Raw genomic sequence first — 17,307 nt, 5'->3', positions numbered from 1 at the left:
AATTTCTGCCAGCAGCCAGGCACCTCTCAGCAGTTCTGAGGCAGAGACCAAGGAGAAACCATAGAAAGTCGCAGAGGAATCGTACTCTGAAATTGCCGACAATGTCCAAAACCGAAAAGGAGTGAGCGTCTGCACTCCAGGCCATTGGCAGCACTTGCACCGGTGACAGAGTCGGACTTGGGCTCAAGCCCGTCTTCTGCTGGGAAGTCGGAGGTCCCAGACTCTGGGTCTTCCCTGATGGAGGGCCCAGCACTACCTGTTGACTCCACAGCTGTGGATGAACTTGGCTGATTGACCTGCAGGAGCTGGAGATGGCCCCCCTCCTCTCTAGGAACCACATGGTGATATACTAGTTTTCATATTAATGGGTCTTTGCGGGATAGGTCCGGGGAGGAGCAGCAGACAGGGGTAGGGGTTCCTCTGTCATTTCTTGTGGTTGTGATTGGGGGTTTGGGGCATGACTCATTGGTGGAGGCTACAAGCCCATGACATGCACTTATAGCGGGCTCTTGAAGCGGAACCATCCACATTACAAAAGGGACTACTGCCCCCAGTTTGTCTCCTTCCAAATGGTTGGCAGCGGTGGTGTCATATTCACGTTTTCTAGTTTGGCCGGCAGACTGCTGTTGAGCTGCTCTTCGGTAGGGGTGTTTGCAGTTGGGGGCTATTGTTATTTCTTTTGGTCTCTCTCTGGATGTATATTTCTTTTGTGGAGCGTGATTGTGACGGGGGCAGCCTGGCAAGGTCTGGCAGGGCACACACATTTGGTTCTCAGAATGCATGAAACACCACATACCTTGACTTTCCTGACTTGGAACATTAGAGGTTTGGGGTCTACCCTCAAGAGAAAGTGTTCATAGATATCTGAAAAACGGGGTGTACAGGTAGCTATGTTGCAAGAAACATACCTGGCTTGGAAGGAGGTGGAACGATTGAGACGCAGATGGAGGGGTCAGCTGTATGCTAACTCGTACTTGGTATATGCTGGGGGTGCACTGATTTAGATTAGGTCGGGGACTCCTTTTGAATTAATTCACTCAGGCACTGACCATGAAGGCCACTATGGCCCAGATTTAACAAAAATGATGCACAACTGCTCAGTTGTGCATCAAAATAATTCTGTGGTTGCACCATCTGTGTATATTTAATTATAAAACGACGGACTGTGGCATGAAGGAAAGGTCAGAGTAAAAAAAAAATGATGCTAACCATTGCGACAAGCCTCAATGCTGCAAAAGTGTTATTAGAACGATTAGCTATATGTTTTTTTTAATTTAACGCTAATCATGATAGTGCCGTTTTTGCAGCATTAGCGTAGAAAAAAGCCCTTGAGCAAGGAAAAAATAACAAGGACCCAAGATGGAGAATGCAGGCCAAATGAGACCTCAAAGAGATCCCAATCAGCCCAGTACAAGCCACGATGGATCAGCAAAATCCCAGAATGAGAAAAGGAAGCAGAAGTTTTGCTTCAGTGAGGAGGAGAATTACATCTTGGTCTGAGAGGTGACGGGGCACCAACACCAGCTCTTTGTCACCTCCAAATTACTGATAGGTAGGAAGGAGGCTATATGGCAGGCAATAATGGATAAAGTCAGCAGTGTGGCATATGTGAAGAGGACTGTCACTGATTGCAAGAACCGCTGGCACAATTGCAAGCGCAGAACAAAAGATAAACTGACCAGGATCCGAAAGGCAGCACTGCAGACTGGAGGTGGAAGTCCCACGCACCAGGAGGACCTGGATGACCTGGAGGGGATGGTGTCAGCTGTCATCTCGGGCCATCTGGTCATTGGAATTGCAGGACTGTGCAGACTTCCAAGACCTACCACAAATGCACAGTAATTTGCAGAGGAGGACAATCTGGAAATTACCAACTGGCAGAAGGGGGAGGCACATAGGACACACTGAATGCATGTAAAAGAGTCACATCGGTACACATAGGGCCAGATTCAAAAGGTCCTGTTGCCACCAGAGCTTCACTTTAGTGATGCTCCGGTGGTGCTATGCACTGCGCCATATTAACATGGTGACGTTAAGCCACTTTTTGTGGCTTAACACCACCTTGTAAATATGGCCCCTTCACATGCAGCACTTTGCGTGGAAGGGGAGTGCAATAGGTGTTGCTGTGGGCGTGCCACAGCAACACCCATTGCACTTTGACACTGCCCTACATTTATGAGTTTTTGTAAACCTGAGGCCGCACCAAAATCTAACACCACCATTTCTCCTAGTTTTGTGCTCTTCCTATATATGCTGCACCATGCAGCACACATAGAAAGTGAAAATGGACATAGAAGATTGTTTTTGCACAGGAAGGTGTCCCTTCCTGCACAAAACAATCTCCCCCGCAGTGCAGCCATCCTTGCACCATGGTACAAGGGTGTCTGCGTTGGCGCTCAGCAGCAAAAATAGTGCCAACGCAGGGGGAAATATAGGGGTGCTCTGTATGCCATTTAAAATGGTGCATGCCTGTGTATTGAAAAATGATGGAATGTGGCACTGTCAAATATGGCACTGCATTCTGTAATTTTCTTTTAAACCTGGGCCATAATGGCCAAACACTTAGAATGCGCACACACCTTCTCCCCTATATGCAATGACCATTTCCCAAACCTCCAGCAATCTCTTCGCTGTTGCCACTGATCTACCTGTCCACGTGTAATCCTCAGTGGGCAGCATGTACCACACTTGTTGCACAGGGTGGGCCAACAAGAACTGTCACACACCTCCATGCACCATTGGGAATGGGCACAAAAATGAACATATACATCATATGGGGTATGTCTGTGAACATCATCTGTGCAGCTGTACAAGCAACTTCCATTTCACCATGTAGCAAGGTTGCCAGTGTAGCAGGAGTGGTTGTTGTTGTGCACAAAGGGAGACTTTCATGCATAACAACAGCTACAAGTGGTCTTATTGTCGCACTAGAGGCCCAATTGTACAAGCATGTAATGCAACATTAGAATCATACCAATTGTTGCCAATGTGGATACAAGCTGCCCATTCCCCTTGTGCTACATTAACAAAGTCACACAATGCATGCATAGATCCACATTGTACATCCTTCCACCACTAAATGCCTGAGCCAAATATGAGGTATGCAAGGACAGATCCCTTACGAAGGAAGGAAAGAACTAATGAAACTGACAATCCATAAAGGTTGCACCGTACTATCTGATAACCTCATGTGTGAGGCCTTCCAACTGCAAATGGAAAGTGATGCAAGCATTGTAAACACGGACCTCCCTGTGCTATGTTGCACTAATGCCATAATTTATTGTACCAATACAGTAAAGCACCACTATAGTGACAAAACTCATTAGACTACTGTGGGAATGTCCACCATGGTGACCAGTAATGTAAATAATGTGCTTCTATGGTGTTGGTAGCTGGGGCAAGGGGTCTGCAAGGAAAATGGTAGTGTGGGATGAATGCACCAAATACATTGAAAGTTTGTCCTATGTTTAATGCACAATGCAACACACCATAAACAACTACAATCTGTAGAATTACAAACTTGTCAAACACCCACTTGTCACTCCCACATCACCGTGAGTTCTTGGACTACCCCTAACCAAATCCAGATGTGCAGATCTTTTCAAAGGCATCAGAATCTGGGTGGGTCATAAACGTGTTGCATGGAAAGTTCACAAACAGACACACGGAACAACTACATGCAGTGTCAGGTGTACGAGGGGCACATGGAAAATACGCCAGGATAAGGTATGCAAGGTGCCTAACCATGGCATGTTAAGTATGACCTATCACTATCAACCACTGAAGTAGAAGTTAAAAAAATAATATGCTTGGGTAGAGCACTATTATGTCTGTGTCTGGATATACTGGCACATTATTACACATTTATGAAGAAACACGCAGTGCAGCAAGCTTGCTTGCTCTGCTGTGCATCATCAATTCAAATGTTCAGGGATGTGTACTTGTCACAGAGAGTCAATGCATCCATCTACTAACCTTGGTAGTGCCTAAATATATGATGGAGAATACCAACTTTGTCACACAATCTGCATTGTGTATGTGGGAAGTTGGCCTGGTTTGTAGTGGATATCTAAGGTACTTACATCATATACCAGGTCCAGTTAGCCCTTATTAGTGAAATGTAGTCAGTGTCTAGAAGCTAGGCTGTCTAGAGGTATCTGCAGGCAGAGCAGCCAAGGCTGAACTAGGAGGCATGCAAAGTTCTTGCAATACCACTGTATTCCCACAGTACTCAAAACATAAAAGACAATATTCAGTGTTACCCAAAATAAAGGTACTTTGGGGCATATTTATACTCTGTTTGCGACGGAATAGCGTCGTTTTTTTTTACGCAATTCCGACGCAAAACTAACTCCATATTTATACTTTGGCGTTAGACGCGTGTAGCGCCAAAGTCCATGGAGTTTGCGTCATTTTTTAGCGTGGACACCTACTTTGCGTTAATGATATGCAAGGTAGGCATTCCCGTCTAAAAAATTGACTCCGCGGCATGTGCGCCGTATTTACACTCCCGGGCAAAACTCACGCCCGGGAGTGGGTGGGTCAAAAAAAATGACGTCCAGCCGCTTTTGCGTCGTTTTTTAGCGCCTGGTCAGGGCAGGCGTTTAGGGACCTGTGGGCTCGGAAGGAGCCCAGAGGTGCCCTCCCATGCCCCCAGGGACCCCCCCTGTCACCCTTGCCCACCCCAGGAGGACGCCTAAGGATGGAGGGACCCATCCCAGGGAGCATACGGTAAGTTCAGGTAAGTAATAATTTTCTTTTTTTTTGTGGCATAGGGGGGCCTGATTTGTGCCCCCCTACATGCCACTATGCCCAATGACAATGCCCAGGGGACAGAAGTCCCCTGGGCATGGCCATTGGGCAAGGGGGCATGACTCCTGTCTTTGCTAAGACAGGAGTCATTTCAATGGGGGTTGGGAGTCGAAAGAAATGGCGCAAATCGGGTTGAGGCGAAAAATTTGCCTCAGCCTGACTTGCCCCATTTTTTGGCGCCCAAGCTCCATATTCCCCTACGCCGGCGCTGCCTGGTGAACGTCATTTTTTTTCACGCACACCAGGCAGCGCCGGCGGCTAACGCCGGCTAACGCCATTGAATAAATACGGCGCCCGCATGGCGCTTCAGAATGGCGTTAGCCGGCGCTAATTTTTTTGACGCAAAACTGCGTTAGCGCAGTTTTGCGTCAAAAACTATAAATATGGCCCTTTATTTTAGTGACATAATGCCAAAATACTTCGGAGACTACTACCTTAGGAGGTAAGTAAATTACACAATATATACGCTAGCAACCAAAAACAGGGAAGTAAATAGACAGAAAATAGTGTGAACAGTGAAAATCACAATAGGTTGCAATGGGCCTGGGGGAACACAAACCATATATGAAAATAGTGGAATGCAAAAGTCAGTTTCCCACTGAGGCAAGTGTAGTGTTTAGAGGGGTGCTGGGGGTGTAAGAAAACACCAAAGGTAAGTAAAATACCTCACCCCAGAGCCCAGGAAAGCAGGAGTAAAACACAGCAAGTTTCCTAAAACACACTAAAAGTCGTGATAGAAAATAATGCAAGAAACAGAAGAGACTGCAAGGCGCCAATGATGGATTCCTGGACCTGAAGACCTGTGGAAGAAGAGGGCCAAGTCCAAGAACTGATTAAGAGTCCAGGGAGAACAGGGGCCCCTGCTAACCTGGATGAAGGTGCAAAAGAAGAACCACCAGTGAGAAGACAAAGTCAGTGTTGCTCCAAAGAAGACAGATGCAGGTTCCTGGTTGGTGCAGAAGATGTCCCACATTGGATGGATGAATGCAGCCTGGTTTGCTTCACTGGATTCTGCCAACAAGCCTTGGCTCACACAAAACATCTGGTTGGCAGAAATTGGCACTGCCTGGGACCAGGAGGGACCTGGTGGCCTCTACCTAGGAGGGGGAAAAAGAGGGGGCTCTCAGCAACTCAGAGAGCCCTCATAAGACTAGACAGCATGCACAGGAGTCCCACAGCATGGGGATAAAGGAGGTGCAAATAGAGCCCAAGCAGCATGACACAAAGGATTCCCACACTGCCAGAGAACCACTCAGTAAGCTGTGTGTCACAGGATAGAGTCTTGACGGCCTAAACTATGCTGTCCATGAAGAATGTCTTGGAAGGTCACACATAACCCTTGGCAACTGCAAGTCATGTGGTGCATGTGGGTACTGCCTTGCGTGGGGAGGCAACCTCTTACCTCCCCCTAAATTTGGACAGCTGTACGTTGGGACTGTCGGAGTCACTTTAGTCCACCACCCGTGTTGATGGATCCATGCCTGTTGTCTAGAGAGGGGACCCAAGGCACCGGTCGTCCCTGCAGAGAGGTGCCTGCTGAAGCAGGGAAGTGACTCCGTCACTCCACTGGAGATTCCTTGGTTCTTCTGGTGCAGGCTGAAGACAGGCAGTTCTCAGAAGATGCACAACCTAGAAACTGTTGCAGTTGCTAGCAGGAGCTGAAGATACAATGTTGCAGAAGTCTTCTTAGCTTCTTTGTTGCAGTTTTGTAGAGTTCCTGGAGCAGTCAGCAGTTGATCTGTCGGTAGAAGATGAAGTAAAGGATGCAGTGGATTCCTGCTGCAGTCTTGCAATCCAAATCTGAAGAAATACCCAGAGGAGAGACCCTAAATAGCCCTGAGAGGGGGACTGGTCACTTAACTAGGTAAGCACCTCTCAGGAGGGGTCTTTGATGTCACCTGCTGCAGATGCTCCTAGAGTGCCCCACCACCTTGGAATCCAAGATGGCAAAACCCAGGGATACTCTGCAGGAGCTCTGGGCTCCACCCTGGGGTGGTGATGGAAAGGGGAGTGGTCACTCCTCTTTCCTTTGCCCAGTTTGGCGTCAGAGCAGGGACTGGGGGTCCCTGAACTGGTGTAGACTGGATTATGCAAGGAGAGCCCCATCTGTGCCCTTCAAAGCATTTCCAGAGGTTCTGGGAGGATACCCTTCCTGTGCCAGTAACACCTATTTCCGAAGAGAGAGAGAGCGAAACACCCCTCTCCTAAATGAAATGAATTGTTCTGCCTTCCTGGGATTGAGCTTCTCAAGCCCCAGGAGAGCAGAAGCCTGTCTGTGAGATGACAGCAGCTGGGGCTGCAGTGAAAACCTCAAAAGGCTGGAATAGCAGTACTGGGGGTCCACTGTGGAGCCCCCAGAATGCATGAGATAGTGCAACCAATACTGGAATAAGTATTGGGGTACAATGTCCAGTTGTTAGGCACCTTACTTAGCCATATTTGTGGTTACCATTGTGAAGCTAAAAATAGGTATGGACCAATGTGCAGTGCACACTTAAATTAGCATCCCTGCACTCACGAAGTCTGGGAAACTTGGCCTGGACGAAGTTGGGCACCTCTGCTAGTGCAGGGGTGCCCTCACACACAGGTACTTTGCATCCAGCCTTCAGGGTTGGAAGACCTGTTATATAGGTGACTTTTAAGTAACCTGATGCAGTGAAAATGCCTGTGAAATAGAGCATGCACTATTTCACACAGGCTGCAAAGGCAGTCCTGTAGAAGCCCTTGTATGGGCTCCTTATGGGTGGCAAAAGAAATGCTGCAGCCCATAAGGATCCCCTGGAACCCCAATGCCCTGGGTACAAAGGTACAATATACTGGGGACTTATAAGTGGGGACTAGTATGCCAATTTGGACTGAAATACTGAGTTACCAGTGTGTAGTGACAAACTTAGAAACAGAGAGAGCATGACTCCAGTGACAATTTAGAAAACACACTGACAAGCAGGCCATAAACTATAAGCACTGGGATCCTGACTAGCAGGATCCCAGTGACACACATCAGGGAGAAAATGGGGGTAACATGCCAAAAAGAGAGTACTTTCCTACAGTGTATGGGTGTCCTTCTTGCCAATCCTAATGCACATTTGCAGGGAGGAACACATCCTGCTAAATCTACTGACAGTAATGCTGTATGCACCTTACAATGTTTGACCATGATTGCAACACACATTGAAAGTAGTCCACAATAGGATTAAGACAATATCAGTCCTTAGTACCACCACTACAATGCCACCCCTGATGTGGTGTCACAACATGGTACATCCACACATCAACAAGCCTCAAAATGTATCAGGTCCACCTCCCACCACAGGTGTGTTGTCAGAGTGATAGAAGTGGGTGGGCTTTCCATATGCATCCCCCTATCTACTTAGAGTCATGTGTTCAGCATCCTGCACCACACTACATAACAATGAACCACTTCTTGTGTATGTGTGCAAAGTGGAAGCTCTACCTTCCAACAAAATAACACTCAGTTCAGGAATGCAGCCATTCTTGCAGCAATGCAACACGGAAACCTGAGATGCATGGATGAGTGTTGTCCTGCATGAAGGGAGACAATCCTGTTTGCACACATACACACAAGGTTGTCGAATCTCACAATGGTTGGTGCAGGATGCTGGACACACCACTCAAAGTGGCTAGGAAAATGCATGTGGACAGCTTATTCCCTGCCATCAGTCCAACAACACACGTAGGGTGGTAGATCAGTCAGTTTCTTGCTCAAATATTTGTTAAACCAAATTCCAAGTATTTCTGTACATCTCCACTTGTGGTGTGAGCACAAATCCGGTACAAAGCGCATGGCATGCAAAGATAATACAGTCAAGTCACTGAAAGGGGTACTTATGTCGAAGACCATGATTAAACTATCAAGGTGGGTGTAACACACTGTGAACTGTGGACTGGAAGATTGTGCAAATGGTGACTCCACAGAAATGATGATCAGGTGGCACAGTGTGCCTTTAGGGGTCCATAAATGTGTGCCTTGATGTGGAGTTCAGTACCCTGTCACTAAGCCACTAGTAGGAAGTAAATGATGAACCATGTCAACAGCCACTACTGTCAAAGATTTACCTTTCACCATCCCATTGTAGATGATGATGCCTTACCTCCTGTAGGCATGCCTGCCCTGGATTTTACAGATGATATGGATGACCAGCTGCCGACCATCAATGGTGCCACTCCCTAGGATGTCCTGGGTTCCTTCAGACACCATCTCCAATCACAGAGAGGACACACAGCATTGCAGGGTCTCCACATGAACCAACCAACTACCAACACACAGCGCCAACCAATTTGGATACCTCCTCACTAATGCTCACCTCTCCTTCACATGTCTCATTACATGTCCCTCACCCTTGGACTCGGACTCGACATTCAGTGGCTTGGGATCTCTCATGGGGTCAGTGAACAGTAGATTGTACATCATTGGAAACAAAACTTGCACATGCAAACAAATCACCATATTCATGTGTCATACTTTATTCCAGTGTTCCATCAACTCCTATAAACGTATACATTGTGTGAAGCTATGTCAATGATTACAGAACCAAAGGACATGTGTGGCTTTCTGTCACAAAGGCACACACTAGGACTCAAACATGATTGAGGTGACTGATAGTATTGTGGACTACAACCAAATTTCTGAGGCTTCAAAGCATGTACTAAACAGGTATCTATGCAAGTAGACATATGGCATTTGTGGTTCAGAACCCAAGTGTCTGGAAATGTCATTGATGATTGTACCAGTACATCATTGATGTGAGAAATAAAAGAGGCATATGTAAGACTGTGAGGGCAGCTGTTAGTGTGCTAGTATCCATTCCTTAAATAAGGTGGAGTTTAACATGCTAAACCTTTCAAGAATGATTGTTACAGATCTTAGCAATAACAATTGATGTTTCATGATTACCTGTCTAAGAATTTGTATCCATACAGAATCTGAGTGTCAGGAACTGTGCTGAAAAGTGTCTTGAGTAGCTGATGCCATACCGCTGCCAATCAGACAGCTCCTTGGTCAAAGGGGATAAACATTGTAACACATGCAAATCAATACTGAATGCACACCCAAAGGCATTTGTCTAACATGGCCAGTGCAGCCATGATACCACCGAGACAGTCAATCATCATGGATACCTTATTGTCATAAACTAACAGGATTTATTGTTACTAAAAAACATAACCTATTAAAAACCTAAACTACACACTAATCTACACAAAGCTAACCTATACTACCTTTTCTTAATTTAACCCTACAGCTATCTATCCTAATCTAAACTCATCTTATACCTGTAACGCCACACAATAAACATTGTCCCCACGCCCCCCTTAAGAGACAATAGACAAGTAGGACACATGAACTGAAGCTACACATAGACTAACTAAATAAGCCTATCGCCTACACAAATATATATTTTTGTATTTTTATATTTGTTATGTTTTTTTTACATAGAGCCCCATACATAAAAATACCAAAAAAAACACCCCAACTATACTATGTCCTACAAACTCACCTAATATATGCTACCTAACCTATGACTACCCACGTAAAACCCACTGAAACTACACAAAAGAAACTAGGGGAAGGGAAGGAACTGGGAAGCAGCCAATATCCACACTCATCATTTTATGAGCTTCTTCATGATAAATTCATATATTTACGAGCATTGTCTGCCTCAAGTTTTGCCAACCTGGCCTTACATCTACCATGTCCCTTTGCATATTAGCCTCAACAGTGGAGACGGTGGCAGCTGGTGATTGCTGTTGCTGTGCTGCTGGTTTAGTTTGTGTTGTGGATGTGGAGGAGGAGGAGGTGGGACCTGCAGAGGCATCTCGACCCTTGGCTTTGAGGTTATTCCTTTTTTGCCACTGGTTGCTGGCTGTTCAGCTGGTCCCCCGTGTGGGAACACCAGCCTCGACCCCGATGTCTTCTCCCTATTGTACCTCTTGCCCAACTTGCAGTAACCAGCCTGGACTTCCAATATGTGGTGGAAACGCTCGGCCCTCTTCTCAAATGCACTCTTCTGTGCTGGGGACATTGTGGCAGCTAAAACATGGGGGGAGCATGTCATAAAAAACTGAATTGGGTGGAGGAAAAACAACCATGCAATGTATACAACATCTTCAGATGACACATGTTGTCCACCAGACATACTTCAACAAGGTAAATGCCCAAATCAATACAAATCTGCCTACCAGGCATCTACAGTATCATGTTCATGTCACATGGGTAACGGCTATCCAATGTTGTACATTAGGACCCAGATAGAGGATGGACCAGATCGATGACTGGGGGTGAGTGTTTGACAATGTTCAGCATTCCGTCCATCACTTGTTGTTTTTGCTTTGTCGCCCTAAGTGGGAAGGGTATGCCCAGACGTGGGTCCCGTGCTTCCCATGCCACTGGATTCAAGCTAGCCTGGCTGATGAGGGGTGAAACCCCGAAACCGGTCCCAGGATGCTTGTTTCCGGTCCAGTGAGGACCTGGCTTGGCAGTTCGGTCTGAACTGTTCCCATGAGGAACAGGGTCAAGACTGATTTGCATATGGCTGGGTCCAAACTGGGGTGGCATGGTGAGCAAAAGAACGATGGATTAAACCCAGATCTATGACTGGGGGTGAGTGTTTGACAATGTTCAGCATTCCGTCCATCACTTGTTGTTTTTGCTTTGTCGCCCTAAGTGGGAAAGGTATGCCCAGACGTGGGTCCTGTGCTTCCCATGCCACTGGATTCAAGCTAGCCTGGCTGATGAGGGGTGAAACCCCGAAACCGGTCCCAGGATGCTTGTTTCCGGTCCAGTGAGGACCTGGCTTGGCAGTTCGGTCTGGACTGTTCCCATGAGGAACAGGGTCAAGACTGATTTGCATATGGCTGGGTCCAAACTGGGGTGGCATGGTGAGCAAAAGAATGATGGATTAAACCCAGATCTATGACTGGGGGTGAGTGTTTGACAATGTTCAGCATTCCGTCCATCACTTGTTGTTTTTTCCTCCCTGTGCCACATTAGTGTCATCATTATTGATAAGCTGATGTGGCCCAACAAGGCCAAAATCCCTGTGCCACATTAACAAAGTGGCGCAATGCATGCATTGTGCCACTTTGTCACTACTTGCGCCACATTAAGCCTTGGCCAGACGGAATGTATAGAAGGGGGTTCCCCCAGTAGGGGGTCCAGAAAAATGTTGCTGGGGAATCTAAGGGATTCTACAGCATCATTTATTTTGGCTACTTTTAACACCTGCTCAGAGCAGAAATTACAAGGAGGCACACCATTGGTTATAATGGACCCCCATGGACAGTTCAGGGTTAGTGCCAATTTATTTTGTGCTAACCCTGAACTGTACATCAATGACGTTTAAATATTGTACCCTATTGCCCCCTACCCTGTGTCATGGTGTGCTGAATTTCTGATGCGGTGCACACATGTTGAAAGTAGGGGTGCGCAAAGGGGAGCAGGAAAAGTGGTTTTTGCACTGGGTGCAGCGTCACTTTTCTTAAATCTTACCCTATCTGTGCAGAAGCTTGTCACATCTGTTAAATACCAGGTAAACACTCACCATGCACATCTCATACACACATGATGTGACTATGCTCTCTCACAATTATCATGATGGGTAGATCTGCACACATCTTGTTTGCTACAATCCGTAGACATGACCCACATCCATCTGGAGAAGAGTTGAAATCTCTATGTCTACTTAACTGATTTTTGCCCTTCACAAAAAGCTCCTTGCACAAGCGGTGCCTTACTTCATTTCTGAAGATTAGTAAAACACCGGTGGTGCAAGTGTCTCATTAATAAGCCCCTTGGAGACCTCAACACAGGCACATAAATTATACCATGTCCAGAGTAAATTAGTGCAACTTGTGGCATACAGTCCAGCAACATGTGCTGTGGCAAACTTGTTGGCAACATCCATGCAATTCTAAAAGCCAGTACCTCTGACACATCTTGACTGACATCACTGTGTTTGTGTGGATAATTTCCTTTTCCTAAGACCCACAAATCCATTGCAGCACACGTTGGCACCTGTGCATCAATCTACTCATTCCGCATTCTCAACATAACATCAGACATGATGCTGATCCTCAAGCATAGATGATGGGGTCCTAATTGTCAGACATGTCATTTTAACATGGCATTGCACACATCATACCCTCTCACACACAACCCTGGATCAACACACGTGACATACAAGGTGACAATGGCTGCAACAGGGTCTTCAAACTGGGAAACCTCTCCAATGGTGTAGGGTGGTGGTCCACCTGTAAGACATGACCGGAAAACATAGCTTTGTGATTGTTGATCAAATAAAAGCATGGGGAACTGTTAAACGTTTAAGTTGTAGCAGAGTGAACTAGTCAACTTAGTGTTAGGAATGAACAACTGCCATCTACTGCATGTCATTCAGAAAGACATAGGACCATATTTAAAAGGCCCTAGCGCCACCGGAGTGTCACTTTCAGTGACACTCCCGTGGCGCATTTCACTGCTCCATATTTCAAGGCAGTGAAGCACCACTTTTTGTGACGTAACGCCTCCTTGTGAATATGGGCCCCTCTGATACAGTTTTCTGCATCAGAAGGGTGTGCAATGGGTGTTGCAGTGGGCGTCCCATCGCAACACTTATTGCTTTTGACGCTGCCCAAGATATACAAGAAATTGTAAATCTGTGGCGGCTCCAAAAACGAACGCCACCCCAGGGGTGGTGTTAGCATGGTAAAATGAGGAGGAATGCTTTTATACCTCCTCGTTTTTTGTTTTTTCTACACACAGAAGAGGCAAAATGCCATGGATGATTGTGTGCAGGAAGGAATACCTTCCTGTACATAAACAATCATTCAAAAATGATGCTTTGGTACTTCTATGTGTGCTGCATTCTGCAGCATACATAGAAGTGGCAAATTGTCATTGTAGATTGTTTATGTGCAGGAAGGGGTACCTTCCAGCACATAAACAATCACTCCCCTCAAAGCCGACCCCCCCTGCACTTTGGTGCAAGGTTGCCTGCGTTGGTGCAGGCAGCTCAATTTAGTGCCAGAGCAGGGGGAAATGCAGGGCTGTGCTGTACTCTTGTAAATATGGGACAGCCTTGCATTTCAAAACTGACATGGCACTGCTGATATTGGCACGGCACAGCGCTGCACCAGTTTCTTTTAAATCTGGGCCATAGTTCACCCACAAAACATGTACAGATATGGGATGCACACATACATACATGTCTCAGATAGATATTTTACAAATTTTGGGGGGACTGGATACTGTCCATTTGCAAAAGCTTAGCACTTTGTAGTTAATCTATGTGAAAATGGAGCATCCACTCAGATGTGTGAGTCTTTTCAACCCCATACTACCACCACATAACTCCATCATGTGTGTGCCATATGTAACATAAGACACACCATGTCACACGTCAGGACACAGACGTTGTAAAATATGACATTATGGTTGCACTTAGCATGTTTTGCACCATACTTGAAGGTGTTATACCTGCTAAGTGAAATTAGGCATTTTGATAACAATGAAACTATCATGTAACCAACCTGCCTTAGGCACAAACACAAGTTTATTCCAAAAAAAGGCACAGTGGAATCAAGTTGACTTAAAGGCTCTTTTTTTGTGTGCCACCTACAGTAGGAATACACACCTTGCATTCTTCAGGCCAGGCACTGCCATCATGTGGCACCAGGCTTTAAAACTGTCACAATGCTAGCATTGCACAACTTTTGACATATGGATATGTAATTCTTTCCTCCATCAGCCACATTACCTTCAAAAACTAGGACACAGATGTCGCATTAGGAGCAAATTAGTCCTTCTTACATTTGTTCCCTTGTCATGTCACTCTGCACATACATGACTCAAGGCACACAAACACACACCCTTGACTAACAATATCCTGCGTCATGTTTGTCATCACTTAAACATTAGTTAGCACATTTCCACAGTTTTAAAGTCCATGATGGACATGTACATTTGTGCCTGGGAAATATGAACCCTTGCACCATTGCACATGTGTGTATCATTTTCGGCAATACAATATGTATATGCAATACACTGTACACTGAGAGGAATGTGCAAATTGTCTTCAACCGGTGCATTGCTGACCTCTCATAAATGCAGGTTGGTTGAGACACAAAACTTGCTGTCCTCACCCTTGTCATGACATGCTGCAGTTATCCTTATGTCCTGCTGTCCTGCACATGCAAATGAGGAAGTAGCAACGTAAAAGGGGTACTTACCAACAGGTCTTCCAACCCAAATCACCATGTGATCCAGGAGATTCCCTTCATGGGCAATGAGGTCTGCCCACCGTTGTTTTAGCTGGTGGTCCGCCATTCACCAAACAAATCCTGCAAAGCTGGTAGAGCACCTTGCCCCACCGCAGCTTCCTTGCCTCCACTGGGTACCCCGTAATGACTAGGCCACCCATAGCCACTGTTTTGGGAGGTAGTGGCATACTAACCAGATGAACCCTCCCAGTTCATCACCAATCATCCAATTGGCTCTTCCCTTCCCAGACATCAAGCAGTTTCCCTCCATTGCAAAATGAGTAACCCCAACAAATATTAAAGTATATCCCACCTAACCCTAAATACCCCAACATACTACACAACCTGAAGACAGACACCCAACAATACTAATACAATAACAAGACAATAAAGTAGAAACAAATTACAAATATAACAAAATGGACTTGACACAGACAGGACACAGCACAAAGCACTCCAAATCCACCACTATTCACACCAGCACAGTCACCACACAACCTCTCTCAACCACAGACTACAAGACTGTAAAGTAAAAGTGAAAATACATTCACTTTTCCATGTGTGCAGCATGGAAGTCCTGTTACATCCCTTCCTGGGCGTATGCATCACGTGTGTCATTTTTTTTTTAACGTATGCTGGCCTTGCATGGAATTTTGCTATGAAGGCTGACAAGGCATGCCGACTTAGGACAGATGCGCAGGTGCCAGGTGTCTTTTTTGGCATGCGCGGTGTCTGTAGGGCAATAGTATCCATCACATTTTTTGAAGCATGTCGGGCATGCGTGGATTTTGTAGGGAAGGCTGAGGAGGCAAGACAGATTAGATGTGCATGGTGCCAGGCATCATTTTAGTGATTTGCAATGTATGGAGAAGTACTGTATGTGTAATTTGTTTGATGCATGACGGCCATGTGTGGATTTTGGAGGAAAGGTTGACAGTGCACCCAGATTCACCGACCTTGTTACAGGGACTATGCATCTATGTAGTTTGCATGGTATGCCAACATATGTATGCATGTGCTTTTCATTGTGTACCGGTAACATAGGAATGTGTTATCATGTGTTTTTAGGTGTGTGTAATGCATGGGAGGACTGATACCGTTTGCAAATCTGCATGTGTATGAAGACTCTTTGCCACATACATGTTTACACATGTGTACTGAGTGTACATATATGATGCTACTCATATTGTGTGTCAACCATATTTTCATGTCAGTATTCCGACTGTACGTTTCACAACACAGCATATGATAGGATGGGCCATGCGTAATATATGTTCATGCATATAATAACTTTAACAAATCTTTAGCAAAGGATGATGCTGACTAAGGCTGGGATAAGAAACTGTAAGCCATTACAATGTGAGTGCATGTATGTGCACACACTGTGTTGTAAGGACCAGACTTAGGCCCTAATTTCGACCTCAAGACTGCCGAGGTATCATCGTGCTGAAGAACGCCAGTGCAGGCGGTTTTCCGCGCAGTGTATTATGACTGCTGGCAGCCCTCCGTCCTTTTTCGGACAGAGAGCCACCAGCAGCCATACTGGCGGTCGGCAGGGAAGTGGAGGCTGCTCCACCTCAACCGCCCCGTTATCAGACCACCGCCCACTGAATCACATCCCATGATTCGGTGTGGCGGTGTTCTGGTGATGGGGAGCTGGTTGCGGAGCAGCCCCCATGGATCCCTTCCCAGAGGATCAACGGACAAGGTAAGTTGATCGTCCGTTAGGGGAGGGGGTGGTGGGGTGTTGTGTGCGTGCATGGGGGTGTGTGAGTATGTAGAGGAGGTGTGTGAGTGCGTATATGCATGCAGTGGTGTGTTGTGTGTATGGGAAATGTGTGTGGGTCAGTCTGTGTTCATGTCTGTTTTTATGTGTGCGGGTATGTGTTGTTGTAGTGTACGTGTGCGTGTAGGGGTGTGTGTATGTGCATGTTGGGTGTGGGGGTGGGGAGGGGGTGTGTGTATGTGCATGTTGGGGCAGGGGGTGGGGAGAGGGGTCCTGCCACCTTTGAGGGGTGGCAGGGGGGTGGGGAGTATGGGGGGAGGACTCGGGGTGGGGGAGGGCGATGGGAGAGACCCCTATCATTGTCAGGGAAGGAATTCCCTGGCACTGATAGTGCCTACCCCCATGGATTTTGTGGCAGTTCCAAACCACCCGAAATCCATGGCGGTATGCAGGGTCCTGATACCGCCGGCAGTCTGGTGACAGCCACCGGGCTG

The sequence above is a fragment of the Pleurodeles waltl genome, chromosome 7, assembly GCF_031143425.1.
Source record: "Pleurodeles waltl isolate 20211129_DDA chromosome 7, aPleWal1.hap1.20221129, whole genome shotgun sequence".
NCBI classification, from domain to species: Eukaryota; Metazoa; Chordata; class Amphibia; order Caudata; family Salamandridae; genus Pleurodeles; species Pleurodeles waltl.
This window is presented reverse-complemented; position numbering follows the sequence as displayed.